Raw genomic sequence first — 12,240 nt, 5'->3', positions numbered from 1 at the left:
GTCAAATGGACATGGCACAGACATTATATGAGCACACAGGCTGTTTCATATCATCTCCTAGAAGATGTAAAGAAGAGGGGTGGCTTCCCTAAAGAATACTTCAAGGTCACGCTTGACAAAAATACAGCTTACTTGCCATTTTAACAGATAAAATAGATGCTTCTTGCAAAGAAGCTGTTTAATCTTAGGCCGGAAATATTGTAAGGTAAAGGATGCAGGAACAACATTAGAGAAGATCACAGAGCAATATAATAAAAAAAAGAGTCATACCATCTGCTGGGGTTAATCAATAATGAAGATTACATCTTCAAATCATGACACCATGTCAAGGGATAACAGAAATTTGCTTAGTTCATGAAATAAATCTCTGACACGATGAAAATACTAATTCTTTGGAATGTAATGCTTCACAAACCAAATCTTCAAGGAGAAGCTTTTTATTTTCCTCTTCAGTACTTCCAGGAGATTATGATGTACAAAGTTACTAACACAAAGAAATTTGCTTATTGCAAGTAAGCCTACTATGCTGGTCAAACTTATTCTTGGAGCCTTGAAGTTGTCCAGAGACTCAGATCAAATTATAAAAATTGAAAATGAAAAGCAAACCTGTCAGATTGTATCAAGAATGTACTGCTGGGAGGTCAATTCCCAGCTAGTGAGCTTAGAGAAAATACTGTAATATCTACAATTTTCCAGCTTTATTGAATATAAATGTTCTTAACTTTATACTATATGTTGATTTGTAGGTGTGTTTTCAATTAAATGTTATTTTACTTTAGGTGCTCTTCCTGGGTGGTCTTGGAAAGCCAGTTGTTTTATTAATTAGGAACAGTCTGAAAAGACTAGTCTTGAAAATAATTTAAAAATATAAATTAAATACAACAGTCTATGATATGTCAAGTTCTTACCCACTTTTAATAGACCAAATTGCATCCTTTTGCCGATGACTTAATTGAAGTGATCCACAAATGTAAGAATGCATTGTGATTGTATATTGCCAACAGATAGGAGTTCATTCCTGCCTCTTACTTATCCCAATTTTCAAGGATGAAAAAGAATCATATGAATGCTATAGCACTGCATTGAAAATGAGGTAATTAATTCTACTGGAATCCAGATTTATTAGTTGGAGCCCAGTGCCAGTGCCACATACACTTTTTGGCTCAGAACACAGGCAGCAAGATGCTTGACTAACCTATAACTTAGACTTTAAATTTATCCCACCCGTGTAAAAGCAGGATTCATGAAGGCATGGTAATATGAGTTACCTGTTGAACCTGTTGATTTGAGACCCACAGAAAGTGTCTCTGTTATCCCCTTTTGAGAACATAGCATGTCTCCTTCCTAACAAGCAGTTATCAGCCTGTACTTGCAGTGTTTGCAGAATGCAGTCACTGATACTCAGGGTTTAAATCTAAATCTAAAGTAGTCTAATCTAAAGTAGTCTGCCACATCTGGGTTTCACGGCAACAGGATACAGCAGATTCATCAAAAATCAGGGCTGACATGCAGTGATATGTCTCTGTGTGATAAGTGATACGACAAAATATCTAGGTGACCAAAATAGAGTGCATTTATTTCTCTATATGGGAAACAAAGAAAGAGTATCTTCTGTTTTAACATCTTCTGATACTCTGAATTAATCCCCTGCGTAGTTTTGGAGAGGCCAATTAGTCTTTATCTGCATTGTGTTCCTTTCTAAAAAGTGAAGATGAGCTTTTCTTCTTTTGTTACACTGTTGTACTAAAATTTAAAAATAATAATGACATAGTATTACCAAAAGAAATTATACCACTCCGTGGTAGATACACATTTATTATTATTATTATTATTATTATAGAAGCAAACAGCCAAACAAACATTAAAACAAAAAAAAAACAAACAAAAACAAACAAACAACAACAAAAAAAAAACAAAACACCATTACCAATCTGATTTCAGTTTTATACCTTAAATGCATCATTCCTCTGATGACAGAAGATGGGACTCAGTGGCTAAGGTATTCCTTAAAAACTTTTGTTTTAGAGGATATGATGTTTTTAATGTTAGGTACTGAGAAATCATTTTTAGGGCTATCAGGATAATTGGGTACATCTTACTAATAATGAGAATAAAAATATGGAATACAAATATATAATCCAAAAAGTCAGATCAGTGACTCTTCAGCGTGCTGTGGTCTGCAAATGACAGCACCCTGGCTGGTCAACATGTTTCTTTTGTGGCTGAAAAGATAGTGAAACAATATTTTTGAATTGTGTTTTTAATAATAACTGGATTAGCAGGGACATATTTCCATTAATGTTTCAGTATTGACCATGCAGCACAGATATACCTTATTTGAAATGATAAGTTAAGTGATAATGAAAAATGTAACATGAATAATCAACCACTAATTTACTTTCACCACTTATTGAAATATTTTTCCATCGTCTTCCTTATTGTCATTCCCCAATGTACTCCATTTTAAGCTGTCAAAATTACCTTGGAATACAGTTTTATATACAGACAAATCTGTAAAAAAGCAAGAGTGTCAGTGCACCACAAGGACTGGCTGCCATGAGTCTGCAAGATGGGAGCCAAGAGCATCCACAGGGCTAGTGGGACAATTTCTTCCTCAAGCAGCACCAGTAACGTCCAACAAGGGAGAAAGGGGGAGACCAGAATCATGACCACTGAAAACCTAGAACCTGGAAAAGATGATATTTAATTCTTAAAATACATTTTGGTGCAGAAAAAAAAAAAGACTAGGCAATTTGCTCTTGAAAAAGTTGGCTGAAGTTATTTCAATGCAATAGATAATGCCATGTACATTAACGTGATCTTTCACCCAAAAGGATCTTAAAAAAAGCAAATCTCATATTTAGATGAAAAGGTCTTGTCTCAGAATCACAGAATCATCTAGGTTGAAAGAGACCTCCAAGATCACCGAGTCCAACCTCTGACCTAACACCATCAAGTCCTCCACTATACCACATCACTAAGCTCTACATCTAAATGTCTTTTAAAGACCTCCGGGGAACTGAACCACTTCCCTGGGCAGCCCATTCCAATGCCTAACAACCCTTTCAGTAAAGAAGTTCTTCCTAATACCCAACCTAAACCTCCCCTGGCACAACTTCAGCCCATTCTCCCTCGTCGTGTCACCAGGCATGTGGGAGAACAGACCAACCCCCATCTCGCTACAGCCTCCTTTAAGGTACCTGTAGAGAGCAATAAGGTCGCCGCTGAGCCTCCTCTTCTCCAGGCTGAACAATCCCAGCTCCCTCAGCCGCTCCTCGTAAGACTTGTTCTCCAGACCCCTCACCAGCTTCGTTGCCCTTCTCTGGACTTGCTCGAGCACCTCCATGTCCTTCTTGTAGCAAGGGGCCCAAAACTGAACACAGTACTCGAGGTGCGGCCTCACCAGAGCCGAGTACAGGGGGACAATCACCTCCCTAGACCTGCTGGCCACACTGCTTCTTATGCAAGCCAGGATGCTGTTGGCCTTCTTGGCCACCTGCGCACACTGCTGGCTCATATTCAGCTGACTATCAACCAGTATTCCCAGGTCCTTCTCTGCCAGGCAGCTTTCTAACCACTCCTCTCCCAGCCTGTAGCGCTGCTTGGGGTTGTTGTGCCCCAGGATGCAGGACCCAGCACTTGGCTTTGCTGAACTTCATACAGTTGGCCTCATTGTTGTTCCCTTGGATTTTTTTTTTCTTTACACAATGACAAGTATTCAATTGTATCAATATCTATGCTGTTGTAAGGATAATTTACATGAGCTTAAGGATGCACAGGAAGAATATAGTCAATGCTAATAAGAAAATAATTACAATAACAACACAAATAATACACAGAATGTAAATATCACACAAATCAACAGCACAACAAAGATCATTTTAAATGGTGATGATAAAAATGGTAACATTTCATTCCAATCTTATCTTGACGTTTAGAATATGGAAAAAAAAAAAGGATGAAAATAAAGGTTAAAAATAAAAATATCATTGAATCATTGAATGTTTGGGGTTGGAAGGGACCTTAAATATCATCTAATTCCAACCCCCTTGCCATAGGCAGGGACATCTCTCACCATACCAGGTTGCCCAAAGCCCCATCCAACCTGGCCTTGAACACTTCCAGGAATGGGGGGGCACCTACAGCTTTTCTGGGCAACCTGTTCCAGTGCCTCACCACCCTCAGAGTAAAGAATTTCTTCCTTATATCTAATCTAAATGTACCCTTTAGTTTGAAACCATTATTCCTTGTCCTATCACTCCACTCTCTGACAAACAGTCCTTCCTCAGCTTTCCTGTGGGCCGCCTTAAGGTATTGGAAGACTGCCATAAGGTCTGCTTGGAGCCGTCCCTTCTCCAAGCTGAACAGCCCCAGCTCTCTCAGCCTGTCTTCATAGGAGAGGTGCTCCAGCCCTTTGATCATCTTCATGGCGTTCCTCTGGACTCATTCTAATAATTCCATGTCCTTCATGGGCTGGGGTCTCGCAAGAGCTGAATGCAACATTCCAGGTGGGGTCTTGTGAGAGCGGAGCAGATGGGGAGAATCTCTTCCCTCAACCTTCTGGTCATGTTTCTTTTCATGCAGCCCCGGATATGGTTGGCTCTCTGGGCTGCAAGCACACATTGCTGGCAGGATGAGTTCTATGTGATAAAGAATCAAAGAATCATAGAATTGTTAAGGTTGGAAAAGACCTCCAAGATCATCTGGTCCAACCATCCCCCTAGCTTCATATTACCCAGTAAAACAGGTCCCCAAGTACCACATCCAACCTTTCCTTAAACGCTACCAGGGACAGTGACTCTACCCCCTCCCTGTGCAACCTGTTCTAACCACTCTTTCTGAGAAGAAATTTCTCTTAATTTTCAATCTGAACCTCTCCTGTTGCAACTTGAGGTGATTCCCTCTAGTCCTATTGCTAGTTATCTGTGAGAAGAGGCTGCCTCCCAGCTCCTCACAACTTCCTTTCAGGTATTTGCACAAAGCCTTCCTCTTGTTCCATACCTAGATGTATTTCTCTAGCAAGAGAAAATAGCAATTTCTGCCACATACATATTTTTTCCTTGCAAAAATTACTTTCCTAGGGCTTTCAAATGGAGCAGAAAATAGGAATTCCATATGCTTTAAAGCAATGATCAATTTAAAATGACTCAACAACTTTGTGGTTCTCTTTTGTCTAATCCAAAAACTGTAAAATAAAAGAAAGACAAAAGAAAGGTGTGTCTATTTTTTTTCCCATCTGAGATGATAATTGAAGTTTGAAACACAAAGCTGTCACCTGAAAACTCACCTTCAGAAAGTATCTTGTCAATAGACTTACTGAAAACAGATTTATTTTTTTAAAGAGTTTTTAAAGGAGTTTTAAACAATGTTCTAGTAAGATGTGGGAGGAGTAGCAATAGAATTATGAAATATCACAGAATCACAGAATCATAGAATGGCTGAGGTTGGAAGGGACCTCTGAAGATCATCTAGTCCAACCTCCCCCTGCGAAGCAGGATCACCTACAGCATGTTGCACAGGATGGCATCAAGGTGGGTTTTGAATATCTCTGGAGAAGGAGACTCCACAATGTCTCTGGGCAACCTGTTCCAGTGCTCTGTCACCCTCACAGTAAAGAAATGCCCCCTCCTATTCAGCCGGAACTTCCTGTGCTTCAGTTTGTGTCTGTTGCCTCTCATCCTCTCGCTGGGCACAACAGAAAAGAGACCAGCTCTGTCTTCTTGACACCCTCCCCTCAGATATTCGTACACATTGATGAGATCTCCCCTCAGTCTTCTCTTTTCCAGGCTAAACAGGCCCAGTTCTCTCAGCCTGGCCTTGTACAGCAGGTACTCCGGTCCTCTAATCATTTTTGTAGCCTTCCTCTGGACTCGCTCCACTAGTTCTATGTCCCTCTTGTACTGGGGAGCCCAGAACTGGACACAGTACTCCAGGTGTGGCCTCACCAGGGCTGAGTAGAGGAGAAGGAACACCTCCCTTGACCTGCTGGCAACACTCTTCTGAATGCAGCCCAGGATACCATTGGCTCCCCTTTTGATCACTCTTGGACTTTGCCATGTCATCACTGCCACCATTAAAATCCAATAAGGAGTAATAATCAGAGGGACATACCAGGTGAGTGATTTTCTGAGCAATATCTCTTACCTGAGCCCCAGGGAGACAGCAGACATCCCTATGGGTTGGGTCTGGATGGCAAATCAGGCCATCCATTTCCTTCAGAAGGAAGTCCACTATGACTATAACACTTCTTTTTTTCTTGGTGGGAATTGTTGTGATGTGGTGTGTAGGTTGACTTGCCCTGGTTAACTGCCCCAATGTGGATGTACCTTTGTCCACATTGTCATTTCCTTGCCCATCAAGTTCCAGAGCCTCACATCTGTGAATATGATAATTCTTGTGAGACTGAGGCTGGAAAAAAAGTAGCAGAAAAATAATTTATGTAGCAATGATTTGCACATTTTCCTCATTTCTCATATGAACTGACATAACAACCAAAATATTTTTCATAAATGAGATAAATAAAAACAAACATATGTATGCTGGAATGTATGTAACAAACTCACTAGCTTTAATTTGACTTGTTAAATATCAGTGAAACTTAAAAAGATGTCTAGCTGAGCAAATACATCCTGAAGTATCATAAACAGACTTATGCAGGCTCAGATTTTCCTGAAGAGTTATGGTACAGGTATATGTGCAGTGTTAGTCTAGAAACAACCTGTGGAGCTTTATATCCACTCCCACCTTCATTTGCCACCTAATTGCCTCAGTGACTGACCTATTTTAAAATCAGATCTAGTTTAGCTATATAAGCATGGTAAAATTCAGCTTCCAATTTAGCCAGATGGAATTTGGCTAAAACACAACTGTCCACTGCATGTGAACCACGTGTCTAAACTTCCACTATAGGCAGTGGAAAGCATGGCTGTGATTCAGATGCCTTCATGAAGGTGTCACCTGCCTTACCAGCTGCCTTCATATCTGGGACAAATGACTGAAGCTAACCAATATGTTGCAACAGAATATGTGCTGAATATGTCGATTTAACAAAGCACTATTTGACAACATTTAATTATGAACTTAACATGACTATACTTCTAACAGGTATGTCTGATAGGTGCTTAATAGTAGCTGAATCTCACAGTCTCTTTGATAAATCCTGTAAATTTGGATCATAATAGCCAAGACAAAAGACTTAATAAGGCTCTAACTGCCACATTAGGCAAAGTCAGGATTTGGCTTCTTTGTTTTAAGGAAAAAAAAAAAAAGGAACGAAGAAAGAGCTCCTTCTATAATATAGGACCTTTATTTATTTTATGTTTTCTTTGTAGTGAACAGGAAGAGGAAGCTATGTATTTGTTTCTAAAACTGTGCTGATTGGATTCAAAGAGCTCTATTAGCCAAGTCAAAGACATTTTTTACATCAAAACACAAAAATCAGACACATCCTGCAATTCTGGAAAGTTTCTGACTCAACCATTACAGAATGTGTCCTGCAATGGACGCAATCCTTTGTTCAAAAGAGGGAACGAGATTCTTAACTTTCTTGTGAACAGGGCAGGTGGATGTGATTTAGCTGTCCTGGACAGTGTATAATATTCTATGGCATGGATCTTCCCCTGATCTGTACCAAGCTACTCAAAAGTCTGCTATGACTCAGTGCCCTGAGGAAAGGATTAAGTGTCTCAGTGGTATGCAGCCCACATAAGGTCTGGCCTTACTTTTCTGAAGTCAGGGATGCTTTCTGTCATCAACTTAAATGAGAGGAGTACTATAAGGAATTGGGCATTGGGCTCGGTGTTAGCTTCATTTTAAATACTGCAGTGCAAGCAAATATCTCAAATGAGGATTTATTTTAAATAAGCAGTCTGTCCCCCCACAAAATATTCCATTTATGTGCATTAAGGAGATATGCCCTTCATAAACAACACCTCAATCTTAAAAGGCAATAAGGAAAAAGTACCTTCATCAACGGTTCATCAGCTGGTGGCTTAACAGTAAAAAAGTACTTGTGCCTCCTCCTGCCTTTTAAGTCTTGGTATCCATTAATACAATTACATCACAGCAACAGGTAATTTAAGGAGGGTGAAGAAAGAGATAGGCGTCTTCTATTCCACCATTAGGATGCATTTTTGTCAATTTATTATAAAGCAGGGAACTGCTAGTTCACTCTTTCTGGGCATAACTCAGTACTCAATACTAAATAAATGCATGTCTCATTTTGTCCTTACATTCTTGACACAGAATAAAACAAAATCAGGTTGTCATGGTTTTCAGGGCAAGAATCTCACCTTTTGTTTGGCTGTTTACGTAGCATCTGAAACTGAATTTTGATCCTGACTGGGAGTTTTAAGGTCTTTAAAAATACTATATGAAATGTATTTTTTCATAAACCTTCATACACAAATGATTTATAACACAAAACTTAGCTGTGAAAAAAAAAAAAAAAAAAGTTACACATTTTGTGGTGGTTTACCCTGATGGGCAGCTCAACTCAATCACAATAGCTTCCTCAGTCCCCCTCTTCAAAGGAAAGGGGTAGAAAATACAATGGAAAGGGCTCAAGGGTTGAGATAAGGACAGGGAGATCACTCAGCAATTATCTTCATGGGCAAAACAGACATAGCACAGAGAGATTGATATAATTTAATACTAGTTAATAACAAGGTAGAGCAGTAAGAAACTAAAAGCAAACCAAAAACACGTTCTTCCACATGCACCCTCTTCTGCCTCCTCCCTCGGAGCAGCGCAGGGGAATGGGGGCTGCAGTCAGTCCCTAATGCTTCATCTCCACCACTCCTTCACAGTCACTCTCTGCCCCTGCTCCAACATGGAGTCCCTCCCACGGGATGCCGTCCTGCCCGAACTGAGCCTGCGGAGGCTGCCCACAGGCAGCAGCTCTTCAAGAACTGCTCCCACACGGCTCCGTACCACGGGGTCCATCCCCCAGGAGCAAACTGCTCCAGCACGGGTCCCCCACGGGCGGCAGCTCCCCCCAGACCCCCTGCTCCTGCGTGGGCTCCTCTCCACGGGCTGCAGCTCCGGCCCGGGGCCTGCTCCTGCGGGGGCTCTCCATGGGCCGCAGCCTCCTCCAGGCCACATCCACCTGCTCCACCGGGGGCTCCTCCACGGGCTGCAGCGTGGAGATCTGCTCCGTGTGGGACCCATGGGCTGCAGGGGGACAGCCTGCTCCACCAGGGGCCTCTCCACAGGCCGCAGGGGAACTGCTGCTCCATGCCTGGAGCACCTCCTGCTCTCCTTCTGCAGACCTTGGAGTCTGCAGGGCTCATTCTCACACCTCTCTCTGTTGTGCAGCAGTTTTTTTTCCTTCCTTAAATCTGCTCTTACAGAGGCGCAACCAGTGTCACTTCCTGGCTCGGCCTGGCCAGCAGCAGGAGGTGGCTCTGATCTGACATGGGGAAGTTTCTGGACTCTTCTCACAGAGGCCACCACTGCAGCGCCCTGCTATCAAACCCTTTGCCACACAAAGCCAATGCATATATACATTAATAAATAAATAAATAAATAAATAAAATAAATAAATAAATCTGAGTGAAAAGGGGAAAAAAATGTGAAGTTTGCTAATAAAGATTTATTGCTGCAATATTATGCTCAGCTTTGCTGCAAAACTGATGATCTTTATATTTTTTTGATTTGTTCACAGAGATATTTTCTAGCATTGGCACTCTGACATCTGTGTTTAATATCAGTCCTGTTTCCAGGCATCTTCTGGAGAAAACACTAAAAATAAGAAAAGACAGAAGATGCAAGTCTGAAAAACTGCCACTGTAGAATATGTGCTGTTGAGTTTTCATAATGGTCATTTCAATAAGGGAAGAATTGTGTTTATTGAAAAATTCCATGGAGCATTTTCCCTTCTCTTCCCTTAAGATACAGCGTATTGTGAGAGTTTCAGCTGAACCAAATTTTGTGGTGGTATGCAAGTGAGAAATGCTGGCATCAAAACTTTAAGAAACACTGTGTTGAATCTGTGAGATTAAAACTGTCCCAGTTTGGCAAGTATGGCACATTTTGGAAAGAAAGATATCAGAGTAATAGATAAATAGTTAAGAACTATTTTTTTCTTGGAAAAACAATTTTTATTTACTGCTTATTTTTTCCTACTTGCTTTATTTTCTTTCTGTGCTGAATAATAGTCCTGAAGTGCATAGTTCGCTGCAAATCTAAAATGTTGTATATGATTGATTAGAACTGAAGTCTGCATGTTGTTGCATAGTGGATTCTTTTCTCCTTTGCAAGCTGGTAATACCAGTCTGGTGAAGCGTTGCCATCAGTGGTGTGAGCTCTTTGTTCCCTGTAAAAATGAGGATTGCTCAGGAGTCAGAAAACATGTCTCAGATTTCTAATTTTTCTTCTTGGAGTAACTTTTATCTTAGATGATGTTTGGGTAGGTTTCATAACCTTTCTGAAATTCACTTTTCTACTTCTGAGAAGAAGATTGGATAAGTGTTTCCTTCATCATTGACACAGGGAACAGTTAATATGAAAAAACAAATGTTTTGTTACTTTGAAAAAAAAGTTATGTATTTTCCTGTCAATACAATGTGAGAAAAAAATGCCATGCATGATAGTTGATTTTTCCTAATAAATAATAATCTATTATTCACAGAAAATACAGCAGTATAAATTATGAAGTGCAAATGATGAGAACAGTACCCTCTCTTCTAGGGAAGTATTTTCAGATTTTATGCTGAAATCACAGGGTGGAGAATAATTCAATGTACAGAAATAAGTAGAAGATATTTTATCATTCACCTGAGGATACTTCTTGGTACATTAAAAAGAGAAAAGAAAAGATAGTGAACTAGCTGTAAATATGATAAGAAAACAGGACAACACAAGTATTTTCAATTTTCGCTATTCCTTCCCTTAGGAGTGTTTCCTAAGGAGGTTTCTACTTCACACCTGGTTTCCTACCCTGTGTGGTTAACACCAACAACTGCCTGCCTTTTAATACAACTTTTCTGCTACTTTTTAGTCTTTTAGTTCAAAAGGCTGCTGTCTACCTTTGCAAACAAAAGTCAATTTCATGTCACTGCACACTGCTAAAATATAGCTGAAAATCCATAGATCTAAGAACAGTTTAACGCTTTAAACATATAAAGCGTGCTCTACAGTAGGCAACAATGAATTACACTATTTTTTTGTAGTCAAACCTCCCTTGAATCATTAACTATTTGAGGTTCTGTATGTTATAATTTTGGAAATCATGAGCGATTTAAGCCATTCTTAAATGTTGCAATTTTGGGAAGCTATACCTACTTATAGGTTAATTGGATCTTCCCTGTATGAATAATGAGAGCTTAGAAAATCATATTTATCATTCTAAGAAAAAATGTTAAATAATTACAACTTATAAATTAACAGCATGGTATTGCTACTGCAAAGTAAGTGCATACACTTACTTAAGTGTAACTTGCATACACTTAAAGAAATGGAAGGCAACTGGTTAATATCTGATGAGTAGTAATGCCTATGAGAACGGCTGGTTGACTGCAGTATTAAATGGGCTGAATAACAGCATATAAATATAGTGATATCTGGTGCCAACAGTAGACGAATGAAATAACTATCAGGAAAGATATATCACATCATTCTCTACGACGCTGATACATATAACTGTAATTATCTTACTGAGACTAAAACTAAATGATTCCTGTGTTAATTCCAGTGGCTTAAGCCCATGTAAGAGCTTATTTTTAAAGTTAGTTCCTACTGTCTTTCATATGCTGGTTTTGCAGATCTGATATCTTATGGCTCTGAACTTGCCTATTTCAAGCTGTATGTAGAGCAAGCTCAGGCTACCACAATGGAGCATGCTTGCCTAAACAGTACATCAATTTGATTTTCGTCTAGAACAATTGTCCTAGTATAAAGATGGAGTGAACCAGAGCTTGAAAAATACCCAAGCTTTTGGGAAATGCAGAGCTCAGCTAAAAGTATTAAGAGGCCGGTTGATTTCCATTTCTTCTATGAAAATATCCCTAACATTTTTGGAAGGGTCAATGTGGTCCTCACACCATCCCTGTCACCAAGGATGAATCATTCCAAATATCTGTTACCAAAAATTGTTTCAAAACAATTTATAGGGAGAGCAAAGAGAGCATGCTAACTAGCAGTAATACAACTGGTGGCTGTTGTTTTCATTGCTGTAGCACCATCTCCTTTCACTGACCTGAGCACTGACCTGGTTAGTGGTGTATTTCAGACAACTTTTGA

General features: G+C 39.9%; 1 long non-coding RNA gene across 1 annotated transcript; it reads right to left on the bottom strand.

The window, feature by feature from the left end:
• Positions 1-271: 271 nt before the first annotated feature.
• On the bottom strand, positions 272-11,176 carry LOC308188285. The gene is made up of 3 exons (XR_013945352.1): positions 6,145-11,176; positions 3,201-4,640; positions 272-2,687 (listed from the first exon to the last, which is right to left on the bottom strand). It is a non-coding gene; the product is annotated as an uncharacterized lncRNA (long non-coding RNA).
• Positions 11,177-12,240: the final 1,064 nt, after the last annotated feature.

Source organism: Anser brachyrhynchus (assembly GCF_964034855.1).
Source record: "Anser brachyrhynchus genome assembly, chromosome: 1".
NCBI classification, from domain to species: Eukaryota; Metazoa; Chordata; class Aves; order Anseriformes; family Anatidae; genus Anser; species Anser brachyrhynchus.
Note: the sequence above shows the minus strand (reverse complement) of the source record. Positions and strands in the feature narration are given on the sequence as shown.